Consider the following 24,265-nt stretch of genomic DNA (forward strand, 5'->3'; position numbering starts at 1 on the left):
CTAGCGTTCCTGGAAGATATAGATGGGAATCATGGATTAGAAAATTAGACACCTACAATTAATACATAAGTGACTCTAAGACAGACTAAGTGACTTCAACATGGTATAAAAGCTGAAGAGAGAGAGAAGGTGTCCTAGTTAGTGACATGAAACTGGAAAGGCTTCCAGGGGAGGTTTGGTTCATGATGGTCCTTAGGGGCTAGATCAAATGTTGTATGAAGGACACACAGATAAGAGAACCCTAGGTGATAAGACTAGGCCAAACTAGGAAACAAGTGAGGTCAAAAGTGTGGAGTAATGGACTGGCTTCAATGAATGATGTGAACAGCTGACTCATTTGAAAAGACCCTGATGCTGGGAAAGATTGAGGACAAGAGGAGAAGGGAACGGCAGAGGATTAGATGGTTGGATGGCATCACCTACTCAATGGACATGGGTTTGGGTGGACTCTGGGAGTTGGTGATGGACAGGGAGGCCTGGCGTGCTGCGGTTCATGGGGTTGCAAAGTCGGACATGACTGAGTGACTGAATTGAACTCACTGAATTTGCTCATAAAGTGTTATGCAAGGGACACAATTAGAGAGATTGGGAGGAGGTAGCACAAAAACCACAGCAAAGAGTCATTGGAAGTGATGGAGCTGGGATGGATCTGTACTCCCAGAAGAATATTCTGGCAAAATGTGAAGCCTGCATTGGAGTGGGGAAAGGTAAGAGGTAGGGAGACCAGGCAAAGGTTATCTCATTAATTTCAGCAAGAAGCAGTATGTTCTAAACTAAGGAGGCAATGACTAAAGGGCTGAAACATTTGAGAAAAAATCAGGGTGATTTGACCAGCCTTTGTATGTTTCACCATATTGAGTGACGTCTTTTCATAGTCTTAAATGGTCAAGTTGCACACATTAAATTTACAAGACTGAACTCAGCTTATGTGATTCTCAGCACTGTGTGAACTGTGAGAACATGGGTGAGTTGCTAATGGACAGGTATGTAAATTCTCACAACAGAAGACCTTGCCGGCAGGAACAGCGACACCGGATGTGACCAGATAATGACAAACGATTCTAATCTCCTAAAAGGTGATTGCTGGGTGAAACTGACTAGGACATAGAGCTGAAAGCCAATGTGCATTTCTTTTCCGTGACCCATATGGCTGCCAGTATCCACTGACTTAGAATCCGAGGTTCTGCAAACTTGAAACCAAGTTTAAAATTGCTCCCCACACAGTCCACAAACAGGCCTCCAGGGCAATTGAAGTCCGGGGCCTCTGCTATCTTGCAGACTAACTGGCCAACGTACAGCCTGTGATGTTGTGAGTTTAATTGCTTGGGGAGGAACAGGCTCCCTAGGTCTCCTGGCCTGTATCCACCCCTGGAAGGGCGCCCCCCCACCGCCTTCTCTGGTGAACACCTGTGCACAGAGCCTGTGCTCTGCTATCTGATGGAGACCTTTGCCATCCCATGCTGTGAGAGGTAGGTATTTGCCTCCTTAGTTGTTGGAGATTAAAATTTGCAAATCAGAAAATAAAAATATTTCCCCCAGGCAACAACGGCCAATCAAATCGCATATTTGGGGAAGAAAGATGAATACAACATCCTCCCATCTCTGAGTGAGTGAACCACCCACTCCTGCGTTAATTTGGCCACACACATATCTGTGCTTCCTTCAGGGCTGTGTGGTCTCCAGTTACTTCTCCCAGGGAACCCAGAGTACCTGTCCTCAGGGAACTGGTGGTATTCAAATTCTCATTTAGTCCAAAAATCTATCATTTACTGTCCCTGTGCAAAGAACTGTGCTAGGCAGAGTGAAAGAAATTCAAGTATTTAAGAGACCTCATCCCAATAAGAAAGATCAGGGAAGTGACCTTTGAGCTGCATTTGAAGATCAGGAAGGACTGGAACAGGTAAAGATGAAAAACAGGGCATTCTTTGGGAGATAAATAGTATTAGTAAGAAAATATTGGGCAAATAATTAAAAGCCCTTGGGGTCCAGTATAGTAAACCAGACTGAAGGCACTGTAGAGCAATTATATGCAGTTTATGACTGAATTATGTGAGTAGATGGATCTTGGATTATTTGCATGACTGATATAACAGTAATAACCCTTTTGTATTTTATGGAAAATGTGCATGATCTAAAAAGGCTTCAAAGAATTAACTTGGTTGCAGAACAATGTGCAAAATCCAATTAGAATTTAAAACACACACATACACACACAAATTCTAATTGTCCTAGAAAAGGAAAGAATTGATTTATCAGCAATTGTGCCTAATTAGACAAGTCCACCCGACTGTCTGGCTACCCAGCTGTCAGACTCAATAATCTTTACACATCTACACTTGGCAAAAATGAACTACAATTTATTTTATTTTTTAAGTCATGTATTGATTTCAACTCTCTTTTGGCTGTACTGCCCAGTATGTGAGATCTCAGTTCCCTGACCAGGAATTGAACCTGCACGTCCTGCAGTGGAAGCACAGAGTCTTAACCACTGGACCACCAGGGAATTCTCTTCAGGTTATTTTGAATATCCAGGTTTGTTTTGAATGTACGTATACCCCTTTGGATATAATGCGATAAAATCCGAATGATAAATATCAGTTGCTTAACGTATACAGGGCTTCAGTCTAACAGCTGTTTAACGAAAAATTATTTGGCTATTGTTAAATCTTAATAAATGTTTCAAATAATAAATTGGCTTATATTAAAGGCTGGCTATTAGCTCTCATTCTTGCTATTATCTACTAACGTGGTGCTTTAGATTTAATATGATATTTATCATTGTTTATTTTCACAGTTATTACTTCGACCTAATACTGCATTTTTGATCCTCCAGATTCTAAGAGCTCTTTCCTAATGCTAACAATGACTTCTGTCTTTTTCTAAACCTCTGATGACCTCCATCCAAACACAGCTGCACCACTGGGTTCATTCAAGTGCCTTCCTACTCCAGTGCAGACTCTGCCTCCAGAATTTTCCAGACTCTTGTCTTTCTGGGTCATGGCTTTGACTAACTTTCCATTTAAATGAAGCTTTCAAGCTTACTGCAACCTATGACTCCTTGGGATTCTGGGTACCTGTTGAAGAGACCCTCCACAGGTATGAATTCCTCTTTTGCCCTTTTATCATAATGTAGGGATTGAAGAGTACATTTAATGAGTGGGAATCTGAGCCATCACAGCAGAAGGAAGGGTATATGGTGCCTGTGACACTAGATCCAATGATGGCAGAGCCCCTGCACTCCACTGAAGCATCTTTCCCACTTGAATCCCTGGAACAAGTCTCGGTTCCTTTAAGAACCTCCAGTGAGAATTCAATAATCGTCTCTGTGGAAAGGATGAGTTCCTCCTAGTGCAGCGTGATAAATCACGGATAATAATAGCTCTTTCCAAAATAACCCTTAGGAAGAAGCAAAATCCAACTGAGAAGGTTGTTCGGAGTCAAAACGTGGGACCTGGATCTGCCTTTTACTTAGCTCCATAAATACAATGTGTTTCTTTTGTCACTGCTGTTGACATAATGTATTATTATTACTATTCAGCTATTATTCTCTTAATGCCTGTAGTTTTTGTCTCTTTATTTCCTGCCAGGTCTTCAGTCAATGGGCTAACTGTCCACTTTTTAACCCGTAGTTGTCTGCCAGCCAGATTATCATTCTAAGCCTCTCCACTTTCACTACCAAGAGTCAGGACCATGCTTTCAGAAGATTTCTGGAAACAATATCCTAGTGTGAATGAGGTAGAATCACTTTTCTAAATTGCCCTGATTTTTCACTCCATAGTGGTTGGAATTATTGGGGACAAAATTTTTTTTTTAGGCAGAGTCCCCATCATATCTGTTAAGTCATTTTCACAGGATAAGAAAAAAATTGGACTTTTTCTCTCTGTATGCAGAGACCCTCAGAGTGACTTCCAGCACTCTTCTGACTATAGCTCATTGTGACAGCTCATCTCACATGTCAACTTGCCTGGGATGAGGATGCCCAGACAGCTGGTGAGAGTTCTGGGTGCACCTGGGAAGGTGTTTCAAGAAGAGATTAACATTTAAATCAGTTTACCAGGTAAAGACCTGCCCTCCCCAGTGTGGGCATCATCTAATCCACTGAGGGCCTGATAAAACAAAAACTCAGTGGAAGGTGAATTTCCTCTCCCTCTTCCTGGGTTGGGATGACCATCTTCTTCTGCCCTTGAACACAGAGCTCCATATTCTCAGGCCTTTGGATTTGGGGACCTGACACCAGGGTTCCCTTGGTTCTAATCATATGACCAGATTTCCTCATTCTCCAGTTTGCAAAAAGCAGGTTGTGGGACTTCTCTGCCTCCATAACTAGGTGAGCCAATTCCTATAATAAATTTATTCTTATAGTTACATATGTGATATTCAGTATTTTATATATTTATCTTATTGGTTCTGTTGTATAAAACATTACTATTTGTTATTGTTCAGTCACTAAGTCATGTCCAACTCTTTGTGACCCCATGGACTGCAGCATACCAGTCTCCTCTGTCCTCCACTACCTCCTAGAGTTTGCTCAAATTCATGTCCATTGAGTAGTGATGCTACCTAACCATCTCATCTTCTGTCACTACCTTCTCCTTTTGCCTTCAATTTTTCCCAGCATCAAGGTCTTAGTAAGTCAGCTCTTTGCATGAAGTGACCAAAGTATTAGAGCTTCAGCTTCAGCATCAGTCCTTCCAATGAATATTCAGGATTGATTTCCTTTAGGATGGACTGGTTTGATCTCTTTGCAGTCCAAGGAATTTCTCCAGCACCGCAGCTTGAAAGCATCAATTCTTTGGCGCACAGTCTTCTTTATGGTCCAACTCTTACATCCATACATGACTACTGGAAAAACCATAGCTTTGACTATACTGACCTTTGTTGGCAAAATGATATCTCTGTTTTTTAATATGCTGACTATACCTAGGACATAGAGAAGCTTGTTCACTGCTTTACTTATAAAAACAGGTGTGTTTCTACTCTTGGTGTGCTGTCACAAATCACATAATTCTCCTTATGATTATGTGTTGAAATTAGTTATATATATATGGGCTTCCCTGGTGGCTCAGTGGTAAAGAATACGCCTACAAATCCAGGAGACATGGGTTCAATCCCTGGGTTAGGAAGATCCTCTGCAGAAGCAAATGGCAACCCACTCCAGTATACCTGCCTGGAGCATTCCATGGACAGAGGAGCCTGGAGGGCTACAGTCCATGGGGTCACAAAGAGTCAGACATGACTGAGCAACTAACACACACACACACACACACACACACACACACATAAATCCTATTGGTTCTGTTCCTCTCAAAAATCAATAATACTCTCACTCATTATCTTTGATAGGCTGGGGATGATTATAGTGACATTTAACTGGCAGGGATATGGAAGTTTTGCCAGAAGAATGTTCCAACAGAGTGACTCACTATACAATACACATTCATGGTTATTAGTGGTACCACACCACTGCCTGGAAGAAGGGTCACCCTATGCCAAAGACCCATGTCCTCTGTATTCCCACATACCAGGTTTCCCTTATTCTCTCAGATGACAGAGCTGCCCACAACTACCCATAGCTCAGTAAGCAGGTCCCATCACTGGAAACTTAAACTAAGTTTCTAAGACCCCAGGATATTATGTCCCCTGCAAATTCATGCTTTGCTTCTTTTTGATTTATGGGACAAACCAGATTCATAATTCTATTTTAAAATATCATAAGGCAGATTGTTTCTTTTTCCTTCTTTAGAGCATAATTGTTCCTAATTCCACAATTACTTTGCAAAGTGACAGTCTAGTGATTAAGAAGCACTAGCTTTTAGCAAATTTTTCTTATCACCAAACTCTACAAAAATTTAACTTCCTCCCCGAATTATGACGTGTTGAGTAGTTTTTATTAGACAATTTTGGGACTTGAAAGTTCTTTGTGACTAGTTCTCTCATATTCCAGCACATATATAATTATAATTAATTGCTTCTCTGCACATTTCCTTTTTCTCTGGAAGGAAAGAAATAGTTTGGGGAAAAATAAGAACAGTAGGGAAAGCAGGGAGGGGCCATTTCCTTTGTTAATTGTATGGGGCTGACTGCCTGTCTGGTATACAGTCAGCATTTCAAGAGTACACCTTTTCAAGTTGTGCTTCTCTCAACAGCTGAAATGTGTTTTGAGACACAGGCCAGGATAAAAGGCCATGGCACTGCATGGCTTCAAAGCAGCAGTCAGTCTAATGTGTCTCTCTTTCACATACGCACATATGCTTGTTGTCATTATTTAACTGGTAAGTCATGTCCGACTCTTTGTGAGTCCATGGAATGTAGCCCACCAGGCTCCTCTGTCCATGGAATTTTCCAGGCAGGAATACTGGAGTGGGTTCCCATTTCCTCCTGCAGGGGATCTTCCCAAGCCAAGGATTGAACCCGAGTCTCCTATATTGGCAGGTGGATTCTTCACAGCTGAGCCCCCAGGGAAGCCCTCACACACGTACATACACACTCACAAAACACAGACTGGGAATTGGACTCCCTCAGAGTCTGTCATGCTAGATGATATGTACTTTATAAGCATAAAAGTTGGTAAATCTATATTTGTCACCTTCTCGGAATCCCGAGTAAAATCTGAACTCCACATCAGGAAAAACCTAGGAAAACAAGGAACCTCATCAGTCAGGCACGTGTCTTGCAGGTGCCCCATCATTGATCATGTAGGCTCATAGCTCAGGAAATCAAGTGTCATACAGGTCTGGGGAGCCTCACCGCAGTGTGAACCTGGGAACAAGGATGAGAGATAAGGTTCAAAGGCCCAAAGGGCTCATGGCCATCAGAGAAATCAGAGGAATAGACTTGCCCAGTCATTAGTTTTCTCCCATTACAACTGAGTCAGCCTCTCTTTGGGGGCTGTAGCTGCAAAGAAAGGAACAATATGCCCTTTTATTCAACCACAGTGGAGGCTGACAGAAAGAAAAAAAAAGTAGCCTGGCCTTTGATGGAGTCCAGAACAATAAATAATCCCTCCTGCTTGGGTCTCTTAATTATCTGAGGGTCAGTGAAGCCCAGCTAACCTTCCCTTCTGACCCCTCATTCCCGTTATTTCTGACTCCTGCTTTCTGACTTTGGGTAGGGGAATCGGAAGCTGCAAGCTGGATAATGGGTAGGAAGCAGATCCTGAGACTATTTCCAGGAAGAAGTGCCAGAAAGAGCTGGTAAAACTTCCATTCTAGCAAGCCCAAGAGGTGGGGATAAGAATAGCTTGCTGCTGTGTACGTGTGCATGTGTGTGTGTGTGTGTGTGTGTGTGAAAGGTGCTAAGTGCTTCCTAGACACATGCTCACACAGCCTCATGGCTCCCTGGTGCAGGTGAAAAGCCCTGATGCCTACTTTGCATGCATTGAACATCCGCTCCAAAAGCGACTAGCCTGGGCTGAACCTCAGAGAACCTTGGTCAGAGATGACGTGGGGTGTGGGGTGCTCTCTTGCTGACCCCAGGAGAGGGGTCTTCACTCTAAAGACTAGATCAAGCCCAGCCCCACTGAGGAACCTTGGGACTCCAAGCACTGAGAGACTCATTTTCCTTAATACACTAGGCTCTGATTGATAAACACAGATTAAGTCCCTACTGTGTGACTTGAACGTTCTGAGTGCAATAGACACACTGTGGCAAGTGGGAGATGGAGCCTTTCTTCTTGAGGATCTAACACTTCGAGGTCAGGAAATAAATCGCTACACATATGAAAGGAGGGGAATGCTGCCCATGGGGAGAGCCAGGCAGCGACTACAAATGCAGCTGAAATCCCCACATTTCGCATCTCAGGACATTCTAGATGGAAGGTGTTGTGGCCCTTTTGGCAATGCTACAGATAAACCATTTGGGATGTGTGGGTCCCTCTAGAGAACATGACCTCAACTGGAGGAAGACTTCGGTGGTTTAGTTTTTGAGACTCTGGTTCTGCTCTCAAGACTTGATCCTCCCTGAAGTCCTCCAGCCCAGACAGCACAAGGACAAAGGCACATCATGGAAATGCTGATGGCCCCTGAGAGATGCAGTTAGAGCCCCTAGATCTTCCGGGTGGGGCAGCTGATGGCCTCCAACAGGGAGGTCACACTCCTTCCCGTGAACTTGCGGCCGCGGTTCTTCCATTAACGAGCCCGTGGGTCAAACCAAGAAACGGAGGTGGAGTGGGACCCCCTGCCCCACCCTGGCCTCTCGCCTGAGGGTTGCAGAGGGGAGCCTGGAGGGCCCGACCGGGCGGGGAGGGGCGTTCCCCCACTGTCTCTCTGTCAAAAATAAAATAGTAATAATAATAATGTCGAGGCTGAAAAGCCCATTATGGCTGGAGGGCGAAAATAACATTTGCATTCTAAAGTCTCTACGAGACATCTTCCCATAGAAAATGATGAACTTGCGCATCGGAAAGTGCAAGGACTATTTAATCAAAGCCTTTAAGAAGATCAAACCTAATCATGAAATGTTAAAAATATATATGTATATATATACAAAAGCAGATAAGAAAAGGTTTTGGCCGTGTGACCAGAATCTGAAAACCAGAAAAGAGCCTTTTAGGTCCTTCTACGACAGGGGAAATATGTCACTTTTTTTTTTTTTCTCGCTCAGCAATCCAATTTACTCACCACAGTGCTAGGAGATGGGATTTAAATAGAATGGCCAGTCCGACAGCCTGGAGACCCACAACGCTCTGCCAGGCTCTTATTCTCCATGTGGTCCTTACAGACTGGCCCCGTTTCCTTATTTTGATTCATTGTAAGTATGACGTTTAAAAGAAATAGAGATAGTAGAGACATTCCACAAGACATGGATGAGTAGGTATAAACGAGGTCAGAGAAGGATGTGGGGTGTGGGGTGCCTTCTTGCTGACCCCAGGAGAGGCCTAAAGGTTCAAATCTTCACTCTTAAGACTAGACCAAGACCAGCCCTACTGAAGGCCCAAGGAGGACAGTGGGATGAAGGAGCTCAAAAAAGCTAGTAGAGATAAGAGAAAATGAGGGTTAAAACAATACTATGAGAGCAAGATTAAGAACTTAGGTTAGGCCAAGTTTTTGTTTGTTTGGTTTGGTTTGGGTTGGGTTTTTTTGGCAGCACCACACGGCTTGCAGGACTTCCCTAGTGGCTCACTGGTAAAGAATCCATCTGCCAGTACAGGAGATGCAGTTTTGATCCTGGGGTCAGGAAGATCCCTTGGAGGAGGACATTGCAACCCACTCCAGTATTCTTGTCTGGGGAATCCCATGGACAGAGGATCTTGGTGGGCTACAGTCCATGAGGTTGCAAAAGACTCAGACATGATTTAGTAACTAAACAACACAGCTTGCAGGATCTCAGTTTCCCCATTGAGGGGTTGAACCTGGGCCAAGGCAGTGAAAGCCAAGAATCATAACCACCAGGGAATTCTCAAGGCCAAGATTTTAATGCAGTTATGTGTACTTTTGTCAATGCAAAGTCAAGTGCACTGGGCCTGGTGTACATGGGGAAATAGTAACACTGATAGCTACCATGGAACATTCTCCACAACAGGCATTCTTTAACCTCATTTTGCCCAGAATCAGAAAGGTGAAATCACTTGATGAATCTAAGTTACAGCTGGTGGGAAGCTGCTGTATAGCACCGGGAGCTCAGCTTGATGCTGTCTGATGACCTAGAAGGTTGGGATAGGGAATAGAAGGAGGTTCAAGAGGGAGAGGATATGTGTATACAAATAACTGATTCACTTCATTGTACAGGAGAAACTAACACAACATTGCAAAGCAATTACAATCCAATTTAAAAAAAGCTAAGTCATAACTAGAAAAAGCCAGACCCAGAATCCATGTCAGATCAGCATAGTTACAAAAGCTTTGCTCTTTAACTTGCTGAATAATCCCCAATTCTTTTCAAATATAAAACTTCTTTTTACACACACCTCCCCACCCAAAAAAAAATTCTAGAAATTTTACAGACTGCACTTTCACATGTACAGTCTGCAGGCCATCCTCATATGCACTGACCTTCAGAGGCCCCAAGTCATTCCTCCACAGCCACTCATGTTCTCGGTCTTCATCTCAAGGAATTTATTGTCAAAACCTGTCTGAGAAAAGCAAACATGAGTGATGGGCAAGGGTTCATACATTTGGGCTCACACTCCCCTATGAAAAAAGAAAGAGGTTCACTAGCAAGGAGGCTTCCTCTAGCCCTCCTGGCAGCCCCTCCAAGCCACTTACACTCTAGTAATAGTTTCTTCCTACAACATGTCCACCAAATGACTGCTGTTTCCTCTTCAGGCTCTATTGATTAAGACAACACTGTTGTTTAAGGATTCTACCTCTAAGAAAATCATGGGGTAATTCCCCAGGCCCCTCCCAATCTGCTAGGAAGTGTTTTGGGTATAGCTTGATGGATAGGGCAGACACAAGAAACACATACGCAAAATACAATGAGGTATTAGAACATGAAACATACACATATAACACACAGTGGGGAACGTCCCTGGTGCTCCAGTGGTTAAGAATCTACCTTGCAATGCAGGGGACGCAGGTCCCATCCCTGGTGGGGTAACTAAGAACCCCATGCCTCGGATCTATTGAGCCCACCAGCCACAACTAGAGTCCAGGTGCTGCAACGAAAGATCCCTTGTGCTGCAACTAAGACTCAACACAGCCAAATACATAAATAAATACTTTAAAAAAATGCAATGAGATCTCAAATACATGGTAAAGAATACACATTATAGATATACATATATATATATATACATATACATATATAATATGTTATATATACACACATATATGCATACTACATATTAATAGTGCTAATCATTATAGCATAGAAATATGCATATAAAGCAAGAGGATGGGAGGAAATTGTGGAATGGTAGCCATATAAAGTTATTTAAAGAGGTTTTACATATGGAAAGGAATGAGTTAACACCAGATTTTGAACAGAGGGGAGAGATCAAACAAACCCTCCTACAATGAGGAGTAATCATTAAGTAGTAATGAAGCAGACAGAATATGGAAAATGAGTTTCGATATGTTTACAATGTAGCTGATGATAAACAACTAATCCATGTTAATGAAAGAAAAAAATACTAAGGCAAATACTCTAAGGCAGACTATAAAGAGGCACTGCTAACTTTTGCTCTCTCCAGAACTTAGAAAGACTCCTCTGGGGAGGAAGGAAAAGGCCCCAGGAGAAAGACTTGACATCTGTCTATCCTTGGCTCCTGTCCTGGCTTCTTCTGAGTCCAGAGAAGCTCAGGAGAATCCAGCAGAAGACACACAGGGCTAAGGCTTCTGCTCCAATATCCCTTTTCGCATCACTTCATGGGAAATAGATGGGGAAGTAGTGGCTGACTTTATTTTGGGGGGCTCCAAAATCACTGCAGATGATGATTGCAGCCATGAAATTAAAAAATGCTTACTCCTTGGAAGGAAAGTTATGACCAACCTAGACAGCATATTAAAAAGCAGAGACATTATTTTGTCAACAAAGGTCCATCTAGTCAAAGCTATGGTTTTTCCTGTAGTCATGTATGGATGTGAGAGTTGGACTATCAAGAAAGCGGAACACAGAAGAATTGATGCTTTTGAACTGTGGTGCTGGAGAAGACTCTTGAGAGTTCCTTGGACGGCAAGGAGATTCAACCAGTCCATCCTAAAGGAAATCAGTCCTGGGTGTTCCTTGGAAAGACTGATGTTGAAGCTGAAACTCCAATATTTTGGCCACCTGATGGGAAGAGCTGACTCATTTGAAAAGACCCTGATGTTGGGAAAGATTGAAGGCAGGTGGAGAAGGGGACGACAGAGGGTGAGATTGTTGGATGGCATCACCGACTCAATGGACATGAGTTTGAGTAAACTCCAGGAGTTGGTGATGGACAGGGAGGCCTGGTGTGCTGTGGTTCATGGGGTTGCAAGCAGTCGGACACGACTGAGCAACTGAACTGAAATGGGCAAAGGATGAAAGTGAAAGTGAAAGTCCCTCAGTCATGTCCAACTCTTTGTGACCTGTATAGTCCATGGAATTCTCCAGGCCAGAATACTGGGTAGCCTTTCCCTTCTCCAGGGGATCTTCCCAACCCAGAGATCGAACCCAGGTCTCCTGCATTGCAGGCGGATTCTTTACCAGCTGAGCCACAAGGGAAGCCCAAGAATACTGGAGTGGGTAGACTATCCCTTCTCCAGGGGATCTTCCCCACAGAGAAATCCAACCGGGGTCTCCTGCACTGCAGGCGGATTTTTACCAACTGAACTATCAGGGAATCTGGCAAAGGATAAAAGGAGAAAATAAGACATCGAATGTCTGCTGGAGAAGGAAATGGCAACCCACTTCAGTATTCTTGCCTGGGAAATCCCATGGACAGAGGAGCCTGGCGGGCTACAGTCTATGGAGTCACAAAAGAGTTGGACATGACCGAGTGACTAAACAACAATATCTGCATGTGCCTCTGTCTCTCTCTTGCTCAAACCTGTCACTTCTGAAGAAGGAAGTGCAAACAGGTAACAAGGAGCCTTTCGAAGGGGAGCAGTGCTGTATTCTATAAGGCACCTGATGCCTGGGCTCCCCTCCTAGAAGGATACAGCCTTCTGCAACCTTGGGATAGCCATTTCCATGCTCCTGAGAGCAACTCTGTTTTATAACCAGCAAATACACCTGAGGGCTCCAGGCTTTAAGCAGCCCCCCACTACTTTGGTGAAATTGTCTTTAATCTTCTCATATCCCATATACATAATCAGAGGTGTTTAGAGATTATGGATCCAAATCCTAAGCCACTGGGACTCTGGTGACAAGAATGGGGTTTCTGGATGCTAAGATATTTAAACAGTTATCTCCACAAAGCATCTCTCATGGCTAGGGGACAGAAGTCTTTTCAGGTTTATTGAAGACCCCTCTGCACTAAACTCTTTCACATCCACCATCTCATTTAATCCTTCCAACAAGCCTGCAGGGTAGACAGCTTTATTATCATCACTACTTTATCAAGGAGGGAACTGCCTTGCCTAAATTCACACAGCTGAAGCGTTCTGAGTCAAGAGCAAATCAGCCTGACCTTCACCCCAGACTTTGCATCACATCACGGTGTGCTGGAGATGAGAACACTGATCTCGGGCACAGACAGCACACAAAGGGAGGCATGTTCGTTGGAAAGCACTTTGGGAAAGGGATGTGCAGAAAGTGCAGGCATGATGAGTCAAGCACCCCGCAGAGGTTGAGTCATGGTGTAAAAGCAAAGCTGGCTCTGCGGCTGAGGGTGTGGGGAAGAGCGGCCCTGTTGGGCTCGTGGATGGCCATCTGGTCTAAGACCTAGCTCCTTTGACCTTCAGCAGAACAGCAGAGCAGGAAAGCCTGACCTTCTCCTGCCCTTCTGTCCACCTCAATAACCCCTCTTACGCAGACACAGAGAAGAAACTGGTGGACTCAGCTAGGGGAGGAGGTAGGGCACAAATTGAGAGAGTAGCATTGAAATGTACATTACCATGTGTGAAATAGATAACCAGTGGGAAGTTGCTGTTTAACACAGGGAGTTCAACCCAGTGCTCTGTGACAACCTAGAGGGGTAGGGTGAGATAAGGAGTGGGGTGGGGGAGGTTCAAGAGGGAAGGGACATACTTATACTTATGGCTGATTCATGTCGTTGTATGGCAGAAACCAGCACAACATTGTAAAGCAATTCTCCTCCAATTAAAAAGTTAAATTAAAAAAAAAATAATAATACCCCCTCTTTCTCTGCAGTCTTCCTTCCCCACTGCCAGTTTAAAGATACATCCCCCCTTCACGGGTCCTCCTTTCACCGCCTTTTCCTTCAGTTAGATGTGCGTGGCCTTTGTGCTCTTCTCGTAATCTTGAGTCTTTTCTTCATCCTCACAAGTCTCCCTTTTCCTTTCTGTAATATTCCCTTCCTTCCTGCTCTAATTTCTCATCTATTTTTTTCTCTCCTGAGATAGCAAAGAGAACAAAAGAATGAGAATGGGAGAGATCCTTTGCATCTCCCTGAATGATTCATTATTTGATTCTTTTTTCACTACATTCTTTGAATGAGCTTCATAAGATCTATGGTAACTAGATACCCCATTTGTGTCAAATGCTCTTTTGATATGTTGGCACTGACTAAATAAGCATTTCAGAGCATCTTCATTTCCCTTTCTCTGTTTCACAAGTCTGATGGTTGGGTTTCCAGCTAAAGAGAAAAGAAGAAAGGAAAGAGAGAAGATTTGCAGAAAGGCCAGGCACGCAGGGCACAAGACCTCATCCATTACCTGGGCTATACAGACTTTTGTATTCCTTTGAGAGAGAGGGAAGTGGTCAGGGAAAAAGTTTGAAGTATGCCACCCCAAAATATGCCACTTTAACATGCCGTTTTTGTTTTTTATTTGGCTGTGCCTGGTTTCAGTTGCAGCTCCTGAGATCTTTGATCTTCACTGAGGCATGTGGGATCTTGTTCTCTGACCAGGGATTGAACTCAGGCTCCCTGCACTGGGATCAAGAAGTCTTAGCCCCTGAGCTAACAGTGATGTCCCTTACATGTGGATTACATTGAGTTGAAGGTACTTGAGAAACAGCAGGTACTGGAATGGCCTTCTTCCCTCCCCTTTTCTACTGTTAAATAACAAAACAGTAATTTAAAAATTTTAAGATCTAATTGGTTTTATTGAATGATTCACAAATAGGGTTGCATCCCGGTTAACAGGCAGAGAGGCGCTCCTAGGAGCTGTACAAAATGGCAAGTCTTTTATAGACAGAAAGAGGAAGAGAGTGGCTGGTTTCAGGCTTAGGTAGCCTACCTATGGGGAACAGAAGGGGCTAAGTTTCAGATTTCCTCATTGGTGCTGATGAGAAAATTCCAGACTGACTTGTTAACGACTATACTGCTAGGGAGTTTGTAATTGCAATTGCATTAGGGATTAAGTCTTTGTTTGCTGATATGGGACTTAACACTAGCGACTCCATATTGAACCTATCATTTCCTTTTTGAAACTATCTAAAAGGAGGTCATAAAATTTCCCATGAGAAATATGCTGTCCCTGGACTAGGAAGAAAAGAACATTCTTATCACCAGAGACCGGGAATGAGCACCAAAATGAACCCATACAAACAGGTCTACCAAAATAACTCTGATCTTCCCTTGGTGGTGGTAGTGGTTTAGTAGCTAAATCGTATTCAACTCTTTTGCAACCCCATGAACTGTAGTTTACCAGGCTCCTCTGCCCATTGGATTTCCCAAGGCAAGAATACTGGTGTAGGTTGCCATTCCCTTCTCCAGGGGATCTTCCCTACCCAATCAAACTCCCATCTCCTGCATTGCAGGCAGTCTCCTGCACAGCAGGTGGATTCTTTACCACTGAGCCACCGAGACCTTCCCTTAGTTTCCTCCTTATATTTCCTAGTCACTTTCTCACAACTTACCACCCCTAGAAGCTTAACCCCCTTTTCCTTTGTCTTGTCACTTCCCCACAAATTTATCTTTCTTTGTTACAAAGTTATATAAACTCTTAGTCCTAACCTCTATTTTGGATCTTCATGTTTCCTAGGAAGACTCTCATGTGCATGAAAATAAATTAAATAAAATGTGTATGCTTTTCTTATGTTAATCTGTCTTTTGTCAGTTCAATCCATAAACCCCAGCCACAGAACTAAGAGAGTAGAGAAAAATTCTTTGTTCTCCCTGACAGAATCAATTCAGTGTTTTGTATACACACATACACACACACACACACACACACACACACACACACACTTCATTTTCTCTGGGAACGTCAGTGTTGGAAATGTACAAAATCTCCATTCATTTTGGAGCTGCAGAAACTAAGACCCAGAGAGGCAAAATGGCTTAATAAGATCATCAAATCTGCCCCCCATTTAAACCGAGACTGTAATCCAAGGATCCTGACTCCCATTTTGCAGTGTTCTTTCCAGTGGTAGTCCATGGGGTTGCAAAGAGTTGCACATGACTGAGAGACTGAACTGAACTGAACTTCCACTGACCCGTCTCCTGTACTCAGTCACTCAGTCACGTCCAACCCTTTTGAGACCTCATGGACTTTAGCCCACTAGGCTCCTCTGTCCATGGGATTCTCCGGGCAAGAACACTGGAGTGGGGTAGCCATTTCCTTCTCCAGGGGATCTTCCTGACCCAGGGATTGAATCTTCATCTCCCACATTGCAGGCAGATTCTTTACCACTTGAGCCTGTGCTAAAACCTTTCTTTCTTTCCCTATTGTATTCATTTCTAGCTCTATTTTCCATGAATCTGTCTAAAGCCTTCTTAAAGCTATTTCCGGTTTCACTGTCATATTCCCAAGGAAGGGCCTGAAGCCACAGGGACAGAGGAAGATGAGCGGAAAGGGTTTTATTTGTGTCCCATCTCACATTCATGACCTCTTTCCTTCTGAGAGAGTCGGAGGCCTTGCAACTTAGGAAAGAGATGTAGAGGTGAAGGACTTTGTTTTGGGAGGAACCTCATGACAAGCTGTTAAATTTCCCCAGAAATGAGTTATCCTTCCTCCCACAGGTAGCGTTTGGCAGCCGACAGAGAGAGAAAGGGTAATCAAGTCTGACTTTGCTCTCGGATACCTGTCCAGTTCTTCTACTGTAGCCATCAGTGGAGTTGGAGTCAGAGTAGCTGGTTAGTTGGGCTTCCCGGGTGGCTCAGCCATAAAGAATCCACCTTTAATGCAGGAGACGTGGTTTGGATCCCTGAGTCAGGAAGATCTCCTGGAGAAGGAAATGGCAACCCACTCCAGTTTTCTTGCCTGGGAAATTCCATAGATAGCAGACCCTGGCGGGCTACAGTCCGAGGGGTTGCAAATTCTCACACATCTTAGCCAGTCAACAAGAACAACAAAGTTTGTCAGGGGATGTCTCAGCCAGGGCCCCCACCTGCATCAAAACCTTCACTAGCCACTGGCTGACAGACATGGGGCCAAACTAGCCAACCAGCTCCTAAATGTTATTAATAATAGCCAGTGGAAAACAGCCTGTTATCTCAAGCACAAAATAATGGAGGAGTCAGAAACAGAACCCAAGGCTCCGGATTTCCAGGCAACAGAGCAAACTCAGCTTTGTTCTGGGATACTTTTTCTTTGCTTTGGCCAGCTGTTCAGAACTGAGAAATTTTTCAAATGTCTCTTGAAAATCAAAAGTTGAGAAAGGTCTTCTTTTTAATGATCTTGGCCCCCTCCAGTTAATTTCCCAGCAACATGGCCTTTCATTTTACCTGGGGTTCAATATAAAAAGACTTGGCCAGGGTGGAGGAGATAGGAGAAAGAAGATAGTGCAGGGCTTGGGGCTGAATTCTTTCCCTTCAGACTCCAAAGATACCAGTTGCTGGGGGATTTGCATAATTAGAGGAGCCTAGGGGTGCAGAGAAACGGGTCAATGGGGCTGAGAAAAGCTGAGTGGTGGGGGAGGAGTAGGGTGGGTGGTGCTCCAGTGAAGAGAAATGGCTTCCTTTCTTCTTAAGGAAATTACCAACTTTGCTCCGTCTTCTCAGTGACCACTTGGAGGCAGGAAGGCACCCAATCTGCATTTAAATGAAATGATTTACGGAAGCAAAGAAGAGTGTGTTGACTTCTTACCCTCCCCTCCAGGAGAAGGCCTAGGAGGCACTGAAACTGACAGCTGCTTTTTGCAAAAACAAAGGGCAGTTCCCACCCATTTCCAGTGGCCCTGACAGCCCCCAGGCTTGTGTGATTTGGTTTTGTTTCCGAGCTGGAGGAAGGCCTTTCCTCAAAGGAAGGATGGAATGCTGTCTGAAATTCTACCACTGAATGGAATTGAACTTCCTCTCCTGTTGCTTTGATCTGCTTTTAAACTACAGCCGTCCCAGAAGAGGTAAAGCTCTAAGTGGTTATCAGTCGTTTACATCCAGGTATGATTGGGGGCTTTAAGAAGAGGTTTTCGTTCCTTCAACAAATATCTGAAAAGCAACTGTTGCCAGGCAGGCCCAAGAGAAATCCCCTGTCAGTGGGTGGGTTTGGCTGTGTAGAGCAAGGAGAGAGGCTGCCACGTGGCCAGAGAATCTGAGCTCAGTGGGGGGGAAGGTTGTTGTTCAGTCGCTCAGTAATGTGCTGTGTGACTCTTTGCGACCCCAAGGATTGCAGCGTGCCAGGCTTCCCTGTCCATCACCAACTCCCAGAGCTTGCTCAAACTCATGTCCATTGAGTCGGTGATGCCATGCAGCCGTCTCATCCTCTGTCGTCCCCTTCTCCTCCTGCCTTCAGTCTTTCCCAGCATCAGGGTCTTTCTCAATGAGTCAGTTCTTTGCATCAGGTGGCCAAAGTATTGGAGTTTCAGCTTCAGGAAAGGGAAGGTGGAGCAAGACAAAGGGAACCGGGGAGCCCTGACGATGCACATTTATGACATTTTTATGATTTTCCCTTTTTGTCCCAGCTGGTCCTGTCGCTGATAAATGGCTCCCTGCTTGACTTCCAGGGATGGGAGGACCTATCTTTATCCTGCCATCACTGAGAAGAGAGCCAGGGGCTGAGAAGGAACTGTTCCCATAAACCATGATGTCATTTCTAAGTCCCCTCCACCCCCGCCCCCCAGGGTGGCTTTGCTGCTGCGGGAGAGTCCCATCCTCTTATTAAAAGCTCCCCTCTGGTCTGCTTGGTCAGCACGGGAAGGACCGAGGAATGTGCCTTCTCATTAAGATTATTTCTATTTCTGACAGGCCCCCCGGGTGGGTCACGGGACTGACTTCTCAGTCCATGCTGATGGAAGTGCTCCGCTGCCGTCTGTCCCAGTAATTACTTTTGGAGCTGACACTCCACACACCTGCATCGCCTGGGGGCCAGGAGGTCCCGCAAACCCTGCCAGTCACAGTTGGAGATGGTGCAGGGGGGTGGGGTGAAGCTGCAGCAGGTGAGTGAGTGGGAAGTGAGGGGGGCAGTTTAGGTGGGAGACCCTGGTGAGCACCCCATCCTTGGCTTTGCAGGCTAAGTCACTTCAGCTGTGTCCAACTCTTTGCGACCCCATGGACTGCAGCCTGCCAGGCTCCTCTGTCCATGGGATTCTCCAGGCAAGAATACTGGAGTGGGTTGTCATGCCCTCCTCCAGGGGATCTTCCTGACCCAGGGATCGAACCCACACCTCTTATGTCTCCTGCATTGGCAGGCGGATTCTTTACCACTAGCACCACCTGGGAAGCCCCATTCTTGGCTTTAAGAAGAGATGAATCAGGGACCTCCCTGGTGGTCCAGTGGTTAAGACTGTGTGCTTCCAATGCAGGAGGCACAAGTTCAATCCCTGTGTGGGGAACTAAGATCCTGCATGCCTAGTGGCCAGACGAGACGAGAAGAAGAAGAGACGAACCAGGGCTGGGGAGGCATGAGTGGGAGAGGACATGTCTAACCGCCTGGAACATCTCTAACACAAAAGGATTACTTTCTGAAAGGGACAGGCTTCTCCTGTCACTGCATTTGCCCCAGAGAAAAGATCTTCACTCCATTCCTTTCTTCTGACAAATGACTTCTGGCTTTGCGACAGGGAACTTTGAAACTTCTACAGGTATTTCAGGGAAAAGCACAGGAAAAGGCTCGTTGTCAGAGAATGGTGGAGTGTTGGAATGTTCCAGCAAGCACCCCCTGACCCTCAACATCTTGCAGTGAGGGACACTGCAAGAATTTAGGATTTATCAGCTAGATTAGTATGCTTTCTGGGGTGGGGGTTGACAGTCATATGGATCAATCGCCAGGCTAAAGCACCTCTCCCAGCTAGAAAGCATTGATTGGACCTGCTTCCTGGCAGGAAAGGTCCTTGTTATGATGATTTTTATTTTACAGCTGAAGTAAGTAACAAGGACTTCCCTGATGGCTCAGTGGTAAAGAATCTGCCTACCAATGCAGGAGTTGCAGGTTCAATCCCTGGATTGGGAAGATTCCCTGGAGAAGAAGAAGGCAACTCACTCCAGTATTCTTGCCTGGGAAATCCCATGGACAGAGGAGACTGGCAGGCTATAGTCCATGGGGTCGAAAAGAGTTGGACACACCTGAGCAACTGAACAACAAGTAAGATCCCAAGCACCTTCAGGATTCTCCCAAGGTCCCTCAGAGATGGAAGAGGCCACCAAAGGCCTGGTCATCCCCCATGGTACAGGGGTTCTGCTGAGCCCAGATCCTCTCCCTTTAGAGCTTGGATAACCAAGAGGATACAGGATCAATGCCACACCTTCCAGGAAGTCATGCTCTGATTCTGGGACGAGGCTGGCTGAGGTCTGGTTGCCAGGGCTCCAGCCTCCTGCTCACCTTGCTGGACTCTGGCCATCCAGGCTCAGCAGGGAGCACAGCATTGGAGACACAGCCCCACTGGAGACATGTGATGGAGCTTCTGCAGCAGCTTTTCTTGGGATGAAAAAAGACATTTTACACAATTGCTTCTCCTACAAAACATCTCTGTCTTGAGACAAGTGTCGGAAACTTGTGGTTCCCATGTCAGCTGTGTTTGTCTGTCTATATGTTCCCTTGTTCTTTGTTGTTCAGCACAGATGGAGCAGCTACATGGGATCCCGGTGTGGGGGATGCCGAGAGGGACAGGACCAGACCCTGCTTGCAGGGAGCTTTCTGTCCCATGCAGGCTCTGGCATATCTCGCTCTCTCCATCTTTATGGAGCAACCCAGTCAGGGTTCTTTGTGCTTCACAGATGTCATGTTCTAACTCAGAGTCAGTCCAGGTGGTAGATGCTGAGCGGCCCAAAGTCACACAGATCACCGGAGTCCTGATTTGAAGCTGGTTCTCTGACAACAGAGCTCCACCTTCAGCCACCACGCTGAATATAGACACTAAGTCCAGGGTAGGACAGGGTGTTCAGGGAGTGCTGCAGCAGCTCAGAGAAAGGAGTCGTCTCTCCGACTGCCACTGTCTCTGCCCGGTGGCTTTGAGAGCCACTTCCTGATGTTCCACCAAAAATTCTGGCAGCTTTCCTAGGCCAGCATATAGAAAGGGACAGAAGGATGCTCCATTTGGATCAGCTCCTGCATCCAAGAAGAGGAAATATTTCCCACTCCCTGGCTTCTGGATACCAGGCTTTCTGCTTCAAGAAGTGAGATAAACAAGAGGCTGGGAGGAGCCTTAGAGGTAATCTAGTGGACTAGTCACCCCATCCCCTGTTTGCTGGGAAGGAAACAGAGGCTCACATCAACTTACCAAAGTTCACTTCAGAGACAAGGAAGGATCCCAGCCCTGGTCTCCGTGTTCCAACTCCCAGCTACTTCCTGGGCTGGAGCTTAGCAGGGCAACACCATCTTTTTTAAGGAGAGAGACTGGCTTTAGCATGTAGTATGTAAAAGTGAAAGTGTTATTCACTCAATCATGTCCGACTCTCTGCGACCCCATGCACTGTAGCCCCCCCAGGTTCCTCTGTCCATGGAATTCTCCAGGATCAAACGGGTTTCTCGCATTGCAGGCAGAGTCTTTACCATCTGAGCCACCAGGTAATAGTATCTATTAGGTCAAATTGGGGATAAACAGAGAAGCACTGATTTGCGTGTCTTAACTTCTGTTAATCTCACTTCTTTCCCAAACCTGGCATTCTCTGAGCACTGGACTTCAATAACTCCCAAAGGAAATCTCTCTCTGCTGATTAACGCTGAGCTTTATCCCTGCTAACAGCCTTTATTGAACACACCTCTCTAATCGATTGCACAATCCTTGCTCTCCTGGTCCAGGGACCAGTTCTTTGGGAACACCAAGGCTGGAGTTTCTCTCTGCACTGATTTCCGCCTTCTGTCTTCTCAGCTCCATCAGTGAGGGTGTAGCCATGGGCCACTCAGGAATATTGAGACTGACCCCATCTGGCAATCTGGGGAGTAAGGTGTAAACTTAACTCCTGCTGCCCCAGGTTTTACGAATGAAGATCCAGAGTCATGAGTCATGCTGGATTTTGAGTTTGGGGGAGGATGTATTTCGGAGGGTCATCTCTGAGTAGCAGAGGTTGTGGAACTAGCAGGGGACCGGAAGGGAGGGCTCAGGTGGAGATAACATCTCCAACCTGAAGAGCAGGGGCATGATTTGCAAGCCTAGGCATCTCAGCCTGATTCAGCAGAAGCCCGTTGTTTTATTGCACCAGGTGAAATTCAATCATTCCCAGGGAGCGCCTTTGCCCGGAAAGGGGGAGATACAGGTTCTTGTTAAGTTAGGATTAAGTTGCTGATTTCAGCAAATGAAAACTAATGATCACTGCTGGCCTCTCATTCGCCTGCAGAGGAAACTTGGCCCTCTTCCCCCATCACCAGTGAGTAGGGCTTGAGCAGGGTGAGCGTTTGAATGAGCTTCTGGGCATGGGCATGCTTTAGGGCAACTCTTGGAGTCTGACATTTCAAAGGACATGTTTCTTTCTGGGGCTTATTTGCTTTCTGAGTTGGCACAGAGGGGTCCAGGGGTGGAGACAGGAGCCCAGGTTTCCCAGGTGCTGTTACCCTGAGTTGTCTTGCGAGCTCTTGCACAGGCGATAAATCAGTTCACCTCCGCCCTATGCACTGGTGTCTCCTTTCTGAGTTTTCTTTTTGGAAAGCCTGGAAGCATCTCCACCTTCCTTTCCTCATCCCACTGCAAGGGTGTGGCTGGTCCTTGTGGTCAGTGTGTATTTCCTCCCAGGGAAGGAGGAGGGTGGCTGCCCCCACTTAGGGGCGGTACACATTCTGCTCTGCAACTATCTCCATCTCAAATGCAAATGCAACTTAGGCAGAAGCCTCATCAGACAGCACATTAGCTTGGCTTAGTAACAATCAGCTGAGACTAAAAATGAGGCTTAGCATCCACAATAGCGATAGTATCTCTCATCTACTGAATAATTACTATGTACCAAGCACTATGCTAAGTCTTCTACAAACAATATCTTTCTTTCTTCCTTCCTTTTTTTTTTTTAATCCTCACTACAGTTCTGAGGCAGGTATTATATTTCACATTCAGAAAGGTTCAGTTACGTATCCAGGGTTACACACTAAATAGTCAGAGACAGGAGCCAGGTCATCGGACCGTCTCCACTTGGCTACAGGTGCTGGGGGCCAGAGCAGAACCTGGGGAAGGGGACACCAAGGTGGGGTGTTTAGCCTCAGGGGGAGGGAGAGAGGAACAAAAGAGAGCATCAGGTGGTGGAACCCTGGGCATCCTTAGAGTGGCACAGACCCCAACTCCAATCTCAATGCTGACAAGTCTCCTCTGCTCTGTGTTACCTTTGGCAACTGGCTTGTCTCTAATGGTCAGTTTCTTTATTTGGTAAATAGGAATAACAATGCCTTCTCTGACCCATCTGTTCTCAAGTCTCTGCTTAGGGTTTTTTTGAAAGCCTCCCTGACCTTTCACCCCATGCCTACTTTACCCTTTAGAGCTGCACACCCAACCTTATTGGCACCAGGGACCGGTTTCGTGGAAGACAATTTTTTCACAGACAGGGGTGGGGGAGATTGTTTCAGGATGATTCATTACATTTATTGTACACTTCTATTACTATTACATAGTGATATATAATGAGACAATTATACAGCTCACCATAATGCAGAAACAGTGGGAGCCCTGAGCTTATTTTCCTGCAATTAGACGGTCCTATCTGGGGGTGATGGGCCTGAGTGACACCCGAAGTGTGTTGCTTATGTCCAGTCTACTCCTGAATCTCATTTTGATCGCTGTCACTACAGAAAACCCTGCTTCACAACGATAGGATATTGGAAATGGAAGCAGGCTTTTCGGTGCTTTTATGGCAATCTCAGGATATTCTGCCTTGACTTTAATCCAGAACACAGAGATATGAAGTTGTCTCAAACATATGCTAACCCTATACTCCTGTTGTCCAGCCCAGTTCCTAATACATCACGGACCAGTATAGGTTTATGGCCTAGGGGTGGTGGACCCCTGCTTTAAAGCAGAGATGTGTCCAGTTATATCTGCAGCACCTCATAAAGACTGAATGAATGAGTGAGCTAACAACACGGAGTAAAATAAGCCAGAAAAAGAAGACCTTCAAGAGATTGGCTGTATTTGCCATTTTGGTAATTTTGCCTGGGGTCAGCTCCAGTGTTGAGACTTGGAATCACTGTATACACTCCAGGAGGGAAGATAACAGTGCTCCAGGAACAAGACACTTTTATTATTAACATTCCCAGTGTTGGTCACCCTGGCTTTTGGCACTTGGAGACTTGAGCTCCTCCCAGGCAGCCCGTGTCTTCCTCAGCCTTCATTTACCAGCCCTTCAGTGAGTATTGAACAGACTGGAGGAGGTGGCCTTTCCTCTTTGGTACATGCGTTCACCAGGGTGCTAACCTCACTCCGAGCCAATGCAGAGTCCACA

The 24,265-nt window shown here is 45.5% G+C and overlaps 1 long non-coding RNA gene across 1 annotated transcript in view; it reads right to left on the reverse strand.

Moving 5' to 3' along the window:
- Nucleotides 1-17,295, reverse strand: part of LOC145522321 (uncharacterized) — a 174,419-nt gene extending 157,124 nt beyond the window's left edge. The window contains exons 1-2 of the long non-coding RNA XR_014065983.1: nt 17,198-17,295; nt 9,990-10,065 (exon numbers count right to left, since the gene is read on the reverse strand). This is a non-coding gene — a long non-coding RNA (uncharacterized LOC145522321). The remainder of the gene's footprint in view (nt 1-9,989; nt 10,066-17,197) is intronic.
- Between the last annotated feature and the right edge of the window lie 6,970 nt (nt 17,296-24,265).

Source organism: Giraffa tippelskirchi, chromosome 10 (assembly GCF_054371585.1).
Source record: "Giraffa tippelskirchi isolate mGirTip1 chromosome 10, T2T-mGirTip1v1.2.pri, whole genome shotgun sequence".
Lineage (NCBI taxonomy): Eukaryota > Metazoa > Chordata > Mammalia > Artiodactyla > Giraffidae > Giraffa > Giraffa tippelskirchi.